Here is a 16,172-nt window from a genome sequence, read left to right as displayed (position 1 = left end):
GGGCAAGATATGACAAAATAACAATTTATAAACTATCAAGGGCTCATGAGGGAGGGGGGAGCGGGAAGGGAGGGGAAAAATGACCTAATGCCGGGGGTTTAAGTGGAGAGAAAATGTTTTGAGAATGATGAAGGCAATGAATGTACAAATGCGCTTTACATAATTGATGTATGCATGGATTGTGATAAGAGTTGTATGAGCCACTAATAAAATGATTTTTTTAAATGTATGCTATGTGAAGTACAGACTCATAAAATAATTTTCTTAATCATTTTATTGGGGGCTCTTACAACTCTTAAAATATTCCACACATTAATTGTATCAAGATATTTGTATATAAGTTGCCATCATCATTTCCAAAATATTTTCTACTTGAGCCCTTGCCATTTTACACTCCCTCCCATGTGTATCCTTGATCAATTATATATGGTTATTGTTAATGTTTTCAAAGTAATGCATGATCACTGTGGAGTTTTTGGAAAACAGGGTGATGGTGTTGGTGCTGGTGGGTGCTGTGGAGTGGGCTCCAACCCCTGGCGACCCCACGCACAACAGAATGACATCCCGCCCAGACAACACCACCCTCACAATTGCTATGTTTGAGTCCCCCGTGGCAGCCATGGGGTCCGTCCATCTTCTTGAGGGTCTTCCTCTTTGTCACTGTCTTTCTAGTTTCACAACACAGAAATCTGAAAACCAACAATGATGGTAGGTCTCCAGCGACCGACAACTACTGGTAACAGTTGGGGCTACTTTCTTCCCTTTTTTTCTCTGCACGGATCAGTGTCCCCTCCCAGCAGGGGCACGCTGATAATGCAGCTTCTGGCCCGATCCCTTTCACTGTCCATCATGCCAGGGCTGTTTTCCTGTGAGACTTAATTACTTTAAGATGCAGTCCTCATAAGTGACGATGGGATCCCAGTCCTTGTGTGCCCGTGTTTGTGGACAAGCAGAAATACGACATCGCTGCCCGGCATGAATTCTCTTCATGGGGGGTTTAATGGCACAGAGGGTCTGGTGTCTGCATCCCTGTTCGCAGCGAAAGCTCTGGACTGGTTGCAAAGGGCTGGGGTGCGGGCCGGGTGTTATGGGAACTTGGTGCCTCCCTGGGGAGGAATAGCCTACAGGTCTACAATAGCTCTCTGTCTGTGTGTCGGTTTCCTAACCCGTGAAGTGGGGATCACGTGTCACAGAGTTGCTTCGGGGAGATTAAAAGAGATGGTGAGGGGCCCTGGTGGCACCATGGTGGCAGTGGTCAGCTGCTCAATTAAAGGTCAGTGGTTCAAACTCACCAGTCACTCAACAAGGTAAATGATGGAGCAAAAATCCCAGGAAGGCCATTCTCCTTTATCCTGGGGGCTGCTCAGAATCAGGATCAACTTGATAGTAACGGGTGCAAAGAGATGAACCTTTTAAGACCCTCCTCACCACTGAGCTTGGTCCAGAGGTTGTATTCTCTACACTAGAGCTGTTATTCTTTAAAATAACACTCAAGTGGTGGTGGGGAGAGGCACAGGCTTCTAGCCAGGGAGATCAGTCAACCCTGCATCCTACCAGCTGATAAGCATGATGAAGGTGGCCCCTGGTGACAGTCCCATCTAAGTAAAAATAGCAAGTGTCCGAAAGGCCCCACAGGGAAGAGACACTCCTCCGACCAGCCTCGGAGCCTGTGGTTGCTGTGACCCCATCACTGGTGTGACCACTGAGGGGCTGGGACTCTAACTGGACTTCCATGAGTATCTACCTGCAACACGATCAAGTGGCTCTTGAGGGAGCTGCTCCCAAGCAGGTATTGATCAGCATGGGGACAGAGCCCAAGTGGCGTGGTGAGGCACCTGCCAGCGGGGTCAGAGGAGCTGGAGGCACCTTTTGTCCCCAGGGTGAGTGTGTGTGTGTGTGTGTGTGTGTGAGAGAGAGAGAGAGAGAGAGAGAGAGAGAATGCACTCCTGGCTTTGAGACCTCATCTGGAAACAGGGAGGGAGTGACAGAGTGGGGTGTGAACACATGACACACATCCAAAGAAGTCCAGTGATTTAGGGGGAGTGTGCCAGACTTCCATTTCAGTTATAAGAGATATATTTGAAAGCAAAGAAATCCAGGAACAGCAGACAGCCTTGTGGGGCCATAAATAAAGACTGGACAGAAGGCACAGGGCACTGAGCAAACCCAGGGTGTTGGTGAGTCAGCTGGCTTCCCAGGCTCATTCAGGCATTTGCCCGAGAGGTGGTGCTGGTGAGCAAGTGGGCTATGTCCACGATGCTGGAAGGGAAGCTGTGTAAGGGCTTGCTCTCTTGCATGACTGAAAATAAACAAGCATTAACAAGTAAATGGGGCCATTTCAGATAAGGATAGCTACAGCAAAGTGGTGAAGGGCACAGAATTGGGCCAGAGGGCCTGGGTTCAAATCCCAGTTCTGCTTGCTACTTACTGGGTGGGGCCTGGAGCAAGATCACTTAGCCTCTCTGTAGGAGATGCTGCTGGTACCCACCCAGATCCCCTTTACAGTGTGTGCACTGAAGACTCCAAAGAACTATCTCAGGTAAACTGGAGCCAAGGAACCCCGATAGCATAGTGGGTTATTTGTTGGGATGGTGCTAATAGAAAGGTCAGCAGTTTGAAACCACCAGCCACTCCTGGGGAGAAAGATAAGGCTTTCTATTCCTGTCAAGAATGACAGTCTCCGAAACCCACAGGGACACTTCTACTCTGTCCTATCGGGTCACTACACATCGGAATCAACTTGATTACAGTGAGACTTCAGACTTGAGTCCGCCTGCCTGGAAGGTGACAGCCCCTGGGCAGCAATGACTCATGGGTTGGAGAGGAAATAGCCCATCCCTTTAACTAAAGGTGAGACCAGCTCCCTGTGGGGCTGGTTGGGAGCCAGCCTCTGGCTGAGACCACACCCTTCCTTAGCCCCTTCTTTGCTCCACTCCCCTCATACACCTCCTCTTGAGGGTGCCCCTCAGGAAACCATGGGCACCAGGGTGCCTGCCAGGGCTCTTTTTCTATGTTAAGACCTTCACTATTCCCTGTAAAACAGAGGTGGGAACAGTGCCTTCTTCACGAGATGATGAAGGTTAAAGGAGTTAACACAGACACTGTGCTTAGAACAATGTCTGGGACCTTGTCGGTGCTATGTAATTATTGTGATCAATCATTATTAATACTGCTAATTCCTAAGAAAATTGATTATTCTTTTATTACTGACAATTCCCCGTGAGAATTAGTACTATTTACTGTACAATAAAGTCTCTAGGAAGAGGCCACATGAGGCAAGAGTAGCCAAGAGATCATGTCTAGGGGAGGGGATTTTTCACCTAAGCCCTGAATGACAGGAAACAGTCGGCTAGGTGAAGAGAAATTTATGTGCAGCAGATGCAAAGGCCCTGGGGTTGGCACACGCTTGTCTTGCGCCTTGTTTTTGTAAAAGAAAGATCAGTGTGCCTAGAATATTAGAAAGCTAGAAGAAAGGATGTGGCCCACTGCCATCAACTTGATTCTGACTCATAGCGACTCGGGAGTCAAACTGAGCAGGGCTTCTCCTCGGGGTCTCTGAGACGGTACATCTGTACTGGAGTAGGCAGCTCACCTTTGTCTCAAGAAAGGGTGGCATTTGGCTTCCCTTGCATTGACAAAAGGTCCTTCCAGCTGCTGGGAAGAGAACCAATTGGTTGACTTGCCAAATGTGTCCTCGGGGTGTGGTTTGAAGGGTTCAAGGCGCGATCCTTGACCTTAAGGAGCTGAAATCTAGATGAGACAATGGACCTGAGCACCAATCCTGCACAATCCAGAAGGCAGCACATGACGACAGAGAGGATCAGGTGAAAGCCAGGGCCACTCAGGACGGGGAGCAGGGGCAGACGGAGCTAGACCTTAAACAGTGGCAGGAATTGATACGTGCAGAGAGAAACGGTGTTCCGGGTTCAGCATGAGCAAAGGCAGAGTGATGAAGAAGGCAAAGACTGGGTTGGGGGAGGTGAAGAAGGTCAATTAACCAGCAGCCCAACCCAACATCGCTGCCATCAAGTCAATGTCGGCTCACAGCAACCCCATACGGGAGGGTAGAACTGCCCCTCTGAGTTAAGAGGAATAGAAAGCCCCGTCTTTCTCCTGTGGAGCAGCTGGTGGTTTTGAACTGATCGTCTTCTGGATTGCAGCCCACTCTCCAGGCTCCTCACCTGCTGCCCAGAGTGCCTGAATCTGCAGCTAGAGAAAGAGGGCGGAGCCAGACTGGGGACCAAGTGATCATGGGACCTTTCCTCCCAGGGTAGACGAAAACAATGAGCAGATTCTTAAACAGATGAGTGTTCAACTATTTGTGTTTGGCAGGTTGGGCATAAAGTCTGTCAGCGATGCCTTTTTTCAATCAAAGGAAAGAAATACAACCCAAACCAGCTTCAACAGAACAACCACTTCCCGGCTTTCCTAGCTGAAGAGTGTCAGGATGGAGCTGCAAGCACCGCTGACTTGGAACTCAGTCCTTCCCGGTCCTTTGGGGCCACCTTTCCGCTTGAATCCACTCAGTGACAAGAAAGCTGCTGGCATTTAAAGAGCCCCCACAGCTCAACAATAAAACGACAAAAAACCCACCTGAAAAACATGAGCCAAGAACCAGAATAGATATTTTTCCAAAGGTATACCAAAAAAAAGGGGAGGGGGGCAAGTCCACTTCCATCTAGCCAATTCTCACCCCTAAAACAAACACCAAACACACTCCTATTGAGTCCATTCTGTCTCCCAGGACCGAGTAGAACTGCCCGTGTGGGTTTCTGAGGCTGTAACTCTTTATAGGCGTAGAAATCCTAAGGAGTGGCTGCAGTCTCCAAACTGCTGACCTTGTGGTTCACAAGCCAACATGTAACTCACTACACCCCCAGGGCCCCTCTATTGCAACTCAGAGTGACCCTATACATGATTTCTGAGACCTCAAATCTTTAAGGAAGCAGGCAGCCTCATCTTCTTCCTTTAGAGTGGCTGAGGAGTTTGAACCATCCACAGCAGTCCAACAGGTATCCTGCCCGCAGCGCCACAAGAGCTCTTTAGCCAAAGTTCATTAGTCATTCGGGAAATGCAAATGAAACCACAATCAGGTATCCTGTCACGCTCATGAAGATGGCTATTATTAAAGAAAGGTGGAGAAAGTGGAGCTCTAGTTCATTGCTGGTGGGAGCGTAAATGCTGCTGCTTCTGTGGGAAACAGCTCAGGGTTCCTCCAAAGGTTAAGCCTAGAATTACCATTTGTTGTTGGGTGATGTCCGGCCAGTTCCCATGGACCATAGAACAAAGCTGCCGGTCCTATGCCATCCTCGCAATTGTTCTTATGTTTGAGCCCACTGATACAGCCAATGCGACAATCCCTCTTGTCAAAAGCCTCCCTCTTTTTAGATGCCCTGCTTCGTGACCCAGCATGATGTCCTTCTCCAGGGACTGATCTCTCCTGACCACATGTCCAAAGTATAGGAGTCAAAGTCTCGCCATCCTTGCCTCCAAGTAGCACTCTGGCTGTACTTCTTCTGAGACAGATTTTTTTGTCCTGTGCATGATACACAAAATAATGGAACGTGTGGACTCCAACAGATATGTGTACACCAGTGTTCATTACAGCATTATTCACAAGAGCAAAATAGGGAAACATTCAAATACCCATCAACAGATGAATGGAGAGAGAAAGAAAGAACTGATATTCTAGATTTCACAGACGAAGAGGGATTTTGCCCTAGGATGGTATACACCTAAAATCTCATCCATATTTTATTTATAAGACTGAGAAAAATGAGATTTTTTTAGCGTTGAAGTTGATTTAAGATTTGGGGGACAGTGTGATAGAGGGAATGTGTTTTGCATGTGGGAAGGATAGAAAATATGGGCCAGTGAAAGGGTAAAATAGAATAGAGTGAATAGCTGCCACCAGCAGCACCCACTCCAGAACTATGCATTGCCAATCCTAACTGTATACCTGTGGTTCTATTCCATTTGGGAATGGGTTTTCTTTGTTATGTTAATAAAGAGAGATTAGTGTCAGTTATGTCTTAAATCAACCCCCTCTGAGAGATAAAAAGAGCAGATTAAACAAGCAGCAACAAAGCTCCGACAAGAGAAGAGAGATGTCATCTCACATCAGATCCCCAAGGAACCAAAGCTAATAAAGAGACAAGGACACACACCCCCCCCCAGCCAACAGAGAGCCTTCCCCTACAACTGCACCCTGAATATAAAAGTCTAGCCTTCTAAACTGTGAGAAAATACATTCCTACTTGTTAAAGTCACTCGCTTCTGATAATTCTATTACGTCAGCACCAGACAGATAAGATACCTTGAGACCAAAGCTTATGAGTGGTTACCAGGGACTAGGTGTGTTGAGTTATTATTAAAGGGAACCGAGTTTCTATTTGGGACAATGATGATGTTTTAGAACTAGACAATGGTGATGGCTGCGCACCACTGTAAATGTCATTAGTGCGATAGAGTTGCACATCTGAAACTGGTTTAAATGGCACATGTTATGTATATAGATATTTGGGTTTGGTGGGGTTCTCTAGAGAAGCCAAGTCAGTGACGGTTATATGGGTTGTATAGAGAAAGAAATGTAGATCAAGAAATGGCTAAGTCCAGTCTGGCTCAAGTCAGCCTTCTTCCGACTCATGGAAGCTGACAAGAACAAAAGGCAGGACAAGGAAGCGGAGACCGAGGGGGGCACAGGCTGGTAGATGCAGAGGTAATATGAATCCGAAGTCAGACGAGTGAATCCACTGTCAGTCGTCCACTGATGGCTGCTGGGATCAGCGGGTGATGCAACAGGAGATCGAAGAACCACACTCAAGATCCAGCTTTAGCAGAAGGCGAAGGATTTGACTCTGCTCCGATGCTCTCCATTACACAAAGAGCCTTAGGACACAGAGAAAAGGTCACCAGGCTGTGACTCAATTGATAGGTTGGGCTCTGCCCCTACCTTTACCAGGAGTGCCTGGTGGACACCATCCCTGACCATTCCAGTATTTTACCACCATAAAAATTTTAGGTGTTAAGAGAAGAATAAGAAAGGTACTGGTAGCACCAGACTACTGGAAGGTTGACAAAGTAGATCTATGTGGGAGTGGGGCAGAGAGAGCCTGGATTTGTAGCAAATACTTCTATTATGGCTGGTTTCATGCTCCCAATGTGACCTCGCGGATGATCATGTTGAGAACAGACATGCACACTTGTCTCTGGGCATGGCAGGAGACTGCCACAGCACACCTAGACGGACCTCCAACTGTCTCCAAATCCAGGGCACAACCCCAGTCCAGAGGCGGCAGCAAATATCTTACAACATTCCATGACCTCTGGCTTGGTCACGTGTCCATCTCTTAGGACCTAACATGACCAGAGGACCCATCATGTGCTGGATACCTCAGGCTTGGGCTGCAGGTCCACTCCTCCGTGTGGGGTGGACATTTCTAAGCACTCAGGCTTGGACAAGAGAAGGGGTTGGTGCTCAAGGCATAAATGGAGTGTGGCTACCCGAAGACAACGTGCTGGGTGGGAGGCACACGCACAACAGATTGCTTCCTATTAAAGTGAGTGTGCGGAGGCTGTGAGGATGCAATGAGAAAATGGACATGAACGTTCCTTGTGAAAAGGAAAGCCTGCATAAATTCTCTGACTTGTTGGATGTTTCTTTTCTTGGTCTGGGGCTCCAAGTGGCTGATATATCTGACTCAAAGTATCATAAAATGCCTTGGGAGACACCTCCGGGGCCCTGTAGTCTTGAGATGAATGATTCACTATTTCCCTTGCTTTACCCATGGCAGACATTACTAATCAATCACCGCACTCTCCCACAGAGCCCGGGAGAGGCCCTGCAATCCTTCTCCGCACAGCTGTCCAGGTAGGCACCACCAACTGAACAGAGCAGGGAGGAACAATGAAACCTTTCTGTTATCTTTGAACTAGTCCAATTTGATCGTGAGCCAGAAGAGGAACAGGCCCAGAGGGGAACACAACTTGCCTATTTTGCTGTTGAGCAAGATATCAAGACTGTCTGGGGACATCTTGAGTCTTCCAGCTCCTAATCTCACCTGTTAATAGCCAAGCTGGCTCAAGGTAGAGGGACGAGTAGGCCCAAAGACGACTCGAGGGAGTGGACATGCCCCTAAATGGTTTTGATTTCCCACTACTCTCTAAATTCCCTACTCTGGCCTTCAAAGGTTGGCACTATCTGGTCACCAGCTCCTTCTGACTTCATCTCCATCGTTGTTTCCCTCAGTGTCCCTCCTAACATCCGAAGCTTAGTCCCTAGTGATAAAGACACTCACCAGCAGCTCCCAGTTAAGACCCTAGGCCGCCAGTCCACCAGAAGATAGGCTCAACTTCCTCAGTAGGTAAAGCAAAACCCCAGGCTCGTGAGCCCACTAGAATCCAGTGCTCATCAAGGCAGCCAGAGATGGAACATTCTGACTGGCCAAATCCTATGTCCATCCCTGAAGAGCGGAGCAGCCTCATCTCAACCCTGCAGATTGAGAGTGAAGGGTGGGGGGTGTTTCCCCAAAGGAAAGCCTCACGTGACCCTGGCAAAGGAAGAGGGAGGTGGGGCTTGATGGTATGCCAGGGCTGATAGTGTGAGCCTGCTAGTTTCTCAGCTGGGCATAAGGAAGGACTATGAGAGACAGGACATTTCGAACAACCTGGGACTGTCAAATAAGGAGCTCTGGTGGCTCAGTGGGTTATGTGTTGAACTGCTAACCAGAGGGCCAGCAGTTTGAAACCACTGGCTGCTCGGGGGGCTGGGGACAGGGAATGAGGCCTTCTACTCCCGTTAAGAGTTATGGTCTCAGAACCCCATAGGGGTAACTTCTACCCTGTCCTATGGGGTTGCTATGAATCAGAATGGACTCAGTGGCAGTGAGTGAGTGGGCCTGTCAGTGCTCATGTATTTTCCCCAGAGCAAGAGAAAGGGCTGCAGCAAGCAGCGGCTTTGTCCCATCTCCCTGATGGGGCGCCACTGCATCCTGCACCAAAGGACCTGTTCCCAGGGGGCTAAAGACAGATGGTGGAAGCCTGACCAGAAGACAGGCCCCTCTCTGGTTTCCGCAGGGTGTCCTCCTTTGAGGTCTAACTGGGGTTCACCATCCGAAGGACACACACGACTGCCGTGGTCTTATTTCCTGCTAGTCTCAGTACCAGGCTCTTCGACTGTCCAAGTCTGGTGGCTCCATGGCCAGTTAGCGACGTCTGCTGTGGTTGGAGGTGTGGGCAGTGGTGACAGGCCTGCTGCTTCTGTGCTGACTCTGGGCTTCCGACTTCCGTGGGCTCCGGTGTGGTTGCCTGAACTCACAAAGCTCCCCACCTGGACCTGAGCTGTCAGCACACAGGCGGACTTAATTAAACTGAACAAAATCACTAAGTCATTACTTAATGGATGTAAAGAGCTTCCACAAGTCCTCAGGAGGCAGCACCCCCCCCCACCCCACCCCGGGGAGCTGCTGTGTGCTCTGTGGCCCGCCCCGACTGCGAGGCGAGGCATTCTCTCTTTTATCATCTTCCCCGCTGAAAGTGCCACCCTCCACCCCACTAGCTATCTGATCTTGCAAAACGGGAGTGAGGCATGTTTTGCTCAGGAAAACGCAGAACAGCCCAGAGAGCGTGGGCCGGCCACTGGGTACAGCCGCCATGCCGGGAAGTGGCTGTTCATCACTGCACACCGCTGTCACCTCCCAGCCGGCAGCCTACGGGAGCCTTGTGATGGGCTGAAAGGCCCTCAGGGAACCTGTAATTAAATCCCAGAAGATTGCCAATTCTCCCGCTGGTGAAGGGAGGAAAGAGCTCAGGCGCAGCAGGCATGTCCAGACAGGGCTGAGCAGAGACAGCCGTGGGGACAGAGGCAGCTCACGCTGCTGTGGCCCAGAGCAGACAATGGAGTGCGGTGGGAAGCGGGTGAGTCCTGCCCAGACCTAGGCTGGGGAAGGAATGGAAATTTCTATGTTCTGTCAGGTGAAAAGAAATCAGCCCAGGGACCTGCCCACTCCAAAACTCTTACCCATCGATCCACCCAGCAAACAAACAATTGCAGTGGCCAGAGCCACTTCTCACAGCATAAATCCAATGGTATCATTCCCCTGCTCCCCGCTCAGCCCAATGGTCAGCTTGTAGACAGCGGGGCAGCCCTCCGGATGATTCAGACATGGGAACACATCCCTACTGTTCCCTGCAGTGCCGCCACACACATGGACACACCTCTCTCTGACACCCCCAGAGGCTGCCCTTCCAGGGCTCAGCTCCGACGCCCACGGCCAACATCAGTTCCAATGGGTTGGTAGCCACTCGAATATCACTCTCACCACCAGCCCTTCATTTGGTTTCACATTTTCGCAATCTCCCCCGAACAACATTTCCAGCCTCATTTCTCACAACACAGCCACCATGAACCCATGAGCACCCCCCAGGCAAGACAGACTGACACATATTTACACCCGCCCTCTATCTGGACGGCCTCCTTCCTTTAGCCTTCCTTTGGGACTTAATTGCGCCCCATCTCACTAGGCTTCCTGCTAAGTTAGGGACACGGTTTGGGAGCTTGGATCCTGCCCTTTGGATGACCAGATCTCTGCCTTTGTGCCTGTCCCAAGGTCCTGTCTTCTAGTGCAGCCTACTCCTAAGACCAAGACCCTGCCTTGTTTGTAACTGCTGGCCACAAGAGACGGAAACGCTAGACTGATGTCACTTTTTTGTAACTGTCAGGAGACTGTTCCCTGCCTTTCCCCACTCCAAGGTGTCCTCCAATCAGCTGTGTTGATGAGCATGATATAATAAGCAACAGAGATTCATCACCATTTCATTTATTTACCCTGTGGTGATACCCACATACATCCCTTTGATCATCACTCCCTCTCTCACTGCCCGCCCCACCCGCCAATGGCTTCTTTTCCCTCTCTTCTAACTACCCCGGTTCCTCCATCTCTCTTGTGGTCACGGGATATCAAAACTGCAGCTTTTCCTTCTTTATCATGCCTGTGTATCTAAGTAACTTGCTGCCCAAGATATTCATCTAATTCCATTGATCCAATATATCCTATTTCTCCCAAGGAAGCACATCTACAAAATATTTCCCAACATTTATGGCCACATAATTACACTTTTTTCCTACACATATCTATAATCACCTACATTTTATATTTTTAATGTTTCAACTAATCAGTTTCCCGACTCAATTACAATAGATTTCCCCCTGGCTGATATTACCAATCACCTCTGTGGGGAGAGGGAACTGTCTGATGCAGATGCTGACCTGGATTCTCATACTTTGTCATTCCCTCCCCTTCCCTTTGTTCAGTATGTGTTCTGCTTTCTCTCGTGACCCAAGGCTTCAGCACTGCCCGCTGGACAGCTCCCAACTCCTTTGGCCCTAGAGGTCAAGCAAGTCCTATCTACCGGCTGTCTCCTCACAGACGGACTGGTTGACTGGCTGAGGCATCCCTCGTTGAAGCTTGTGAACAACCTCACTCATCCAAATCCTCCTCTGCTGCTTCAACCGATCACCATTCCAACATACTATTTGCTTAAAAAGGGTGGACAGTTCAACCCTATCTCATTGACTGGTGCTGGAAGAAGGACTAGACTTGATCATCCACCTTGCTCTGCTACACCTGCCAGAGGAGGGCACTCTACACACAGAAGCTGTGTGGGCAGCGGTTGCTGAGCTGCCACCTCTGCCCCAGGACAAGGACTTTATCTCACTGCCATATCCCTGACGTGGTCTCTCTAAGCCCTGCCCGCAGCCTACAGTAAGTGCACAGTCTCATGGCAAAGGAGCGAGGTGACACAGGTATCCACACTGCATGGCATACAACAGTAAGTGCCCAAAAGGCCAGTTAGTACAGTGGGAGCCACCTTCCAGGCTTGTTGTTAGGTTGTAATGGTACCGCCTCAGGGGGGTGTAGTGCAGTCATTAAGATCACAATCCCTGAAGCCCAGCTTACGAGCTCTGTGACCTTAGATAAGTTACCCAACCTCTCTGGACATTGGTTTCCTCCAGATAAACAGGATAATAATAGCACATTCCTCATAGTATTTGTGACAATTAACTTAGTTTACTATGCACAGACTGATTAACATCTCATATTTATAAATTTAATATTTCCATTTTCAATGTGCGCAGATTAGTACAGGCCTTCCCACAACCCTAGAGCAGAGTGCTTCTATGAAACCCAGGTGACAGCCAGTGGAAAAGCAGTGGCCGTGCGCTTCAAGGGGAGACATTCTTGAGCATTTCCAGACCCAAAGAATCACCTGCCCAAGCAGACATAAAATCTCAAATAACAGACACAGTTCAAAACTAGGGTTTCCAGGGAAGCAGCCTGGAGACTTACTTCACTACTTGGGGTGCAATGTGAATGCTGACGGCTAGTTTCATTTTCTGCTTTGAAATTGAAAATCTTCCAGATTCCTTCTGGTGAGTGAAAATAGGTATTAATGTAGATCTTTTGTGAAAATGAAGTTTTCTAGAGTGAACTCTTAAAAATAGGAAAACATATACATATGGAGAAAGCCTCTGGAGAAAGACAAGGCTTTCAACTCCCATAAACAATTACAACCTTAGAAAAACACAGAATTTTCTTCTCATCTTTTTTTAAACATTTTTTACATCATGCTGTCTATCCAATTTACGTCTTGAGGCTTTTGAAAAGATAATTCCATAAACATCGTTTCATATGACTGCATGGCCTTAGTTCCTTTTCTAATGTCTGTCTTAATCCCCCACTAAAGGGGTAGACCCGAATCTACAAGACAGACTCCTGTCCTTGGAGTTGCCAGGATGCTTCTGGTTCTAAGTGACAGGAAGCAGCCCCGGGGTTGGAAGCACCCCCTGGGGTTTTCTTTGTCCTTGTCCTTCTTGGCTAGTTCACCTGTTTTCTCTCCAATGTCATGCATTAGCTAAGCAACATGAGGGGTGTACACTAGCATTCTGTGAGTGAAATACTTGGACCTACACTTGTCTGTCAGTTTGTCATACTATGGTGGCTTGTGTGTTGCTATGATGCTGGAAGCTCTGTCACTGGCATTTCAAATGCCAGAGGGTCATCCAAAAATGTGGTAGTTACAATCTCGTGTCAAGTGGAGAGTGAAGGGGTGGATTCTAACCTGTCAGTCAGGTCACACAGCCTGATGATGTCTCCACGTGGGCATGGCCTTCTTATGAGGGCTCTGGGAACTAACTCTCTCTCTTTCTCTCTCTCTCTCTCCCCTTCACCTTCCTGTTGACAAGCTGTGTGGAGCCACACTCAGACAGCTGGAGGAGCCAATACTGGATGGGATCCACAAGACTTTCCGCCCACCAGCCTGTAATCTTCCTGCATTCGGCATCATTACATGTACGACGAGAGTTTGAAGAGGAATTTATGGACTAGTATTGGACATATGGGCTCATATCAGACTTATGGACTTGATCTGAACTGCGCTGGGATGTTTTCTGAATATATAATTGTTCTTTGATATAAAGTTCTCTGACACATAGATGAGTGTCTCTGGATTTGTTTCTCTGTCAATCCAGACTAACACACAAAGTAAACAGATTTCAGTGGAACTTCCAGATTAAGAATAGACTACAGAGAAGGAACTGGCGGCCCACTTGGTAGGAAGGAACCACTGAACACTTTATGCATAGCATAGAAGTGCTGTCAGATACTGAAGGCCCCGTGAATGGAAGTCGACGTTGTTGGAGACAGTGCTGGAGGATGGACTGCTGGCTCAGAAGGCCTTCGAACTGTAACTGAGGGGGAGTTGCTCTCTCTAAGTAGAGTCAACCATGGTGATGTGAATGGAGTGGGAGTGGAGCCTGTGGGATCTTCATTGGTCTATGAGGAACAACTCCAGGTGAGAAGAAACAGCTGCAAAAATCTATTAATAATCAAAAGTATGACTCTAGGAAAATTGGACATTGTAAAAAATGAAGTGTAATTCATAAAGGTCAGTATCTTAGGCGTTAGTGAACTGAAATGGACTGGTCGTGGTGGTTCTGAATCCTAAGGGACGCTATGACAGGAATGACACAATCGAGAGGAATGGCACTGCATTCATGGTCAGAAAGGACATTTCAGGTTCTGTCTTGAAGTGCCATGTTGTCTGTGATAGGGTTATATCACTCCGCCTTCAAGGAAACCCCATCAATACAACAATCATTCAAATTTATGCACCAACCACTAAAGTTAGTGATGCAGAAATGGAAGAATTCTACCATGATCCTCAGTTGGAAATTGATCCAATTGATCAAACATGCGATCAAGATGCATTGATAATTATTGGTGATTGTAATATGAAAGCTGGAAACAAAGAGGAAGGAACAGTAGTTGGAAAATATAGTCTGGTGATAGAAACTAAGCTGGAGATTGCATGATGGGATTTTGTAAGACAGGTGACTTGTTCATAGCAAATACCTTTTTCCCACAACACAAATGGCGGCACACAGAAAACAAATTGACTACATCTATGGGAAGAGATAATGGAGAAGCTTAATATCTCTAGTATGTCACTGGTTTCTCAAAGGCCAGCAACTAAAACCAGGCCAGAGACTGACTGTGGAACAGACCATCAATTGTTCATATACAAGTTCAAGTTGAAACCAAAAAAAATTAAAACAAGTGCATGAGAGTCACCACAAGTGCATGTTTGAAAACATCCCAAGAACAGAGTTGACTCATTGAACACTAATGACAGAAGGCTTGGTGAACTGTGGGAGGCTGTCAAGAACATCATTCATGAAGAATGAAAAAGGTCATTAAAAAGACCAGAAAGAAAGAAAAGATCAGAATGGATGTGAGACGAGACTCTGAAACCTGCTCCTGATTATAGAGCAGCTAAGGCAAATAGAAGACATGATGAAATGCAAGAGCTGAATACAAAATTTCAAAGGACAGTTCAAGAAAACAGTGAAACATTATAATGAAATGTGCAAAGACCTAGAGTTAGAAAACCTAAAAGGAAGAGCACATTAAACTGAAAGAATTCAAGGGGAAAAAGAATCAAGCCTCAATTTGCAATGTTGAAAGATGCTATGAGCAAAATACTGAATGATGGAGGAAGCATGAAAAGTAAATGGAAAGAATACACAGAGTCACTGTACCAAAAAGAGCAAGTCAACATTCCACCATTTCAGGAGGTAGCACATGAGCAAGAACCAATGGTGCTGAAGGAAGATGTTCAAGCTGCACTGAAGGCAGTAGCAAAAAACAAGGCTCCAGGAATTGATGAAATGCAATTGAAAGGTTTCAACTAGCTGATGAAGCACTGGAAGCACTCACTCATCTATGCCAGGAAATTGGAAAGACAGCTACTTGGCCAACTGACTGGAAGAGATCCATATTTTATCAATTCCAAAGAAAGGTGACCCAGCAGAATGCTCAAATTATAGAACAATATTATTAATATCACATGCAAGTAAAAATTTTCTGAGGATCATCCAACAATGGCTGCAGCAGTACATCGACAAGGAGATGGCAGAGGTTCAGGCCAGATTCAGAAGAGGATGTGGAACAAGAGATATCATTGCTGATGTCAGATGGATCTTCGCTGAAAGCAGAGAATATGAAAAAGTTAATTATGTTTTATTAACTATGCACAAGCATTTGACTGTGGATCATGACAAATGGTGGATAGACTTGAGAGGAATAGGAATTGCAGAACACTTCACTTATGAGGGATTTGTACATGGATGAAGAGGCAGTTGTGCAAACAGAACAAGGGGGACACTGCATGATTTAAAATGAGGAAAGGTGTGCATCAGGGCTGTATCCTCTCACAATACTTATTCAATCTGTATAATGAGAAAATAATCGGAGAAGTCGGCTATATGAAGAAGAATGCAGCATCAGGACTGCAGGAAGGCTTATTAATGACCTTGCAAAGGACACCACTTTCCTTGCTGAAAGGGAGGAGGACTTGAGGAACTTGCTGATGAAGATCAAAGATGGTGGCCTGCATTGTGGGTTACAGCTCAACTCAAGGAAGACTAAAGTCCTCACAACTGGCCCTGTTGGTGACATCCTGATAAATGGAGAAAAGTTGAAGTTGGACTCACTGCCTCACTCACTCATGGCCTCACTCACTCACTGCCTGTCTCACTGTTTCACTCACTCACTCATTGACTCACACACTCACTGCCTCACTCACTCACTCACTGCCTCACTCACTCACTCACT

At 47.4% G+C, this 16,172-nt stretch overlaps 1 protein-coding gene across 1 annotated transcript in view; it reads right to left on the bottom strand.

The window, feature by feature from the left end:
- The window catches only part of GSG1L (GSG1 like), a 202,675-nt gene that overhangs the window by 113,596 nt on the left and 72,907 nt on the right, over positions 1-16,172 (bottom strand). The gene's annotated exons all lie outside the window — the stretch shown is intronic.

Source organism: Echinops telfairi, unplaced genomic scaffold, assembly GCF_000313985.2.
Source record: "Echinops telfairi isolate 266 unplaced genomic scaffold, ASM31398v2 ScPeMD7_5;HRSCAF=22, whole genome shotgun sequence".
Taxonomy (NCBI): domain Eukaryota; kingdom Metazoa; phylum Chordata; class Mammalia; order Afrosoricida; family Tenrecidae; genus Echinops; species Echinops telfairi.
This window is presented reverse-complemented; position numbering and strand designations above follow the sequence as displayed.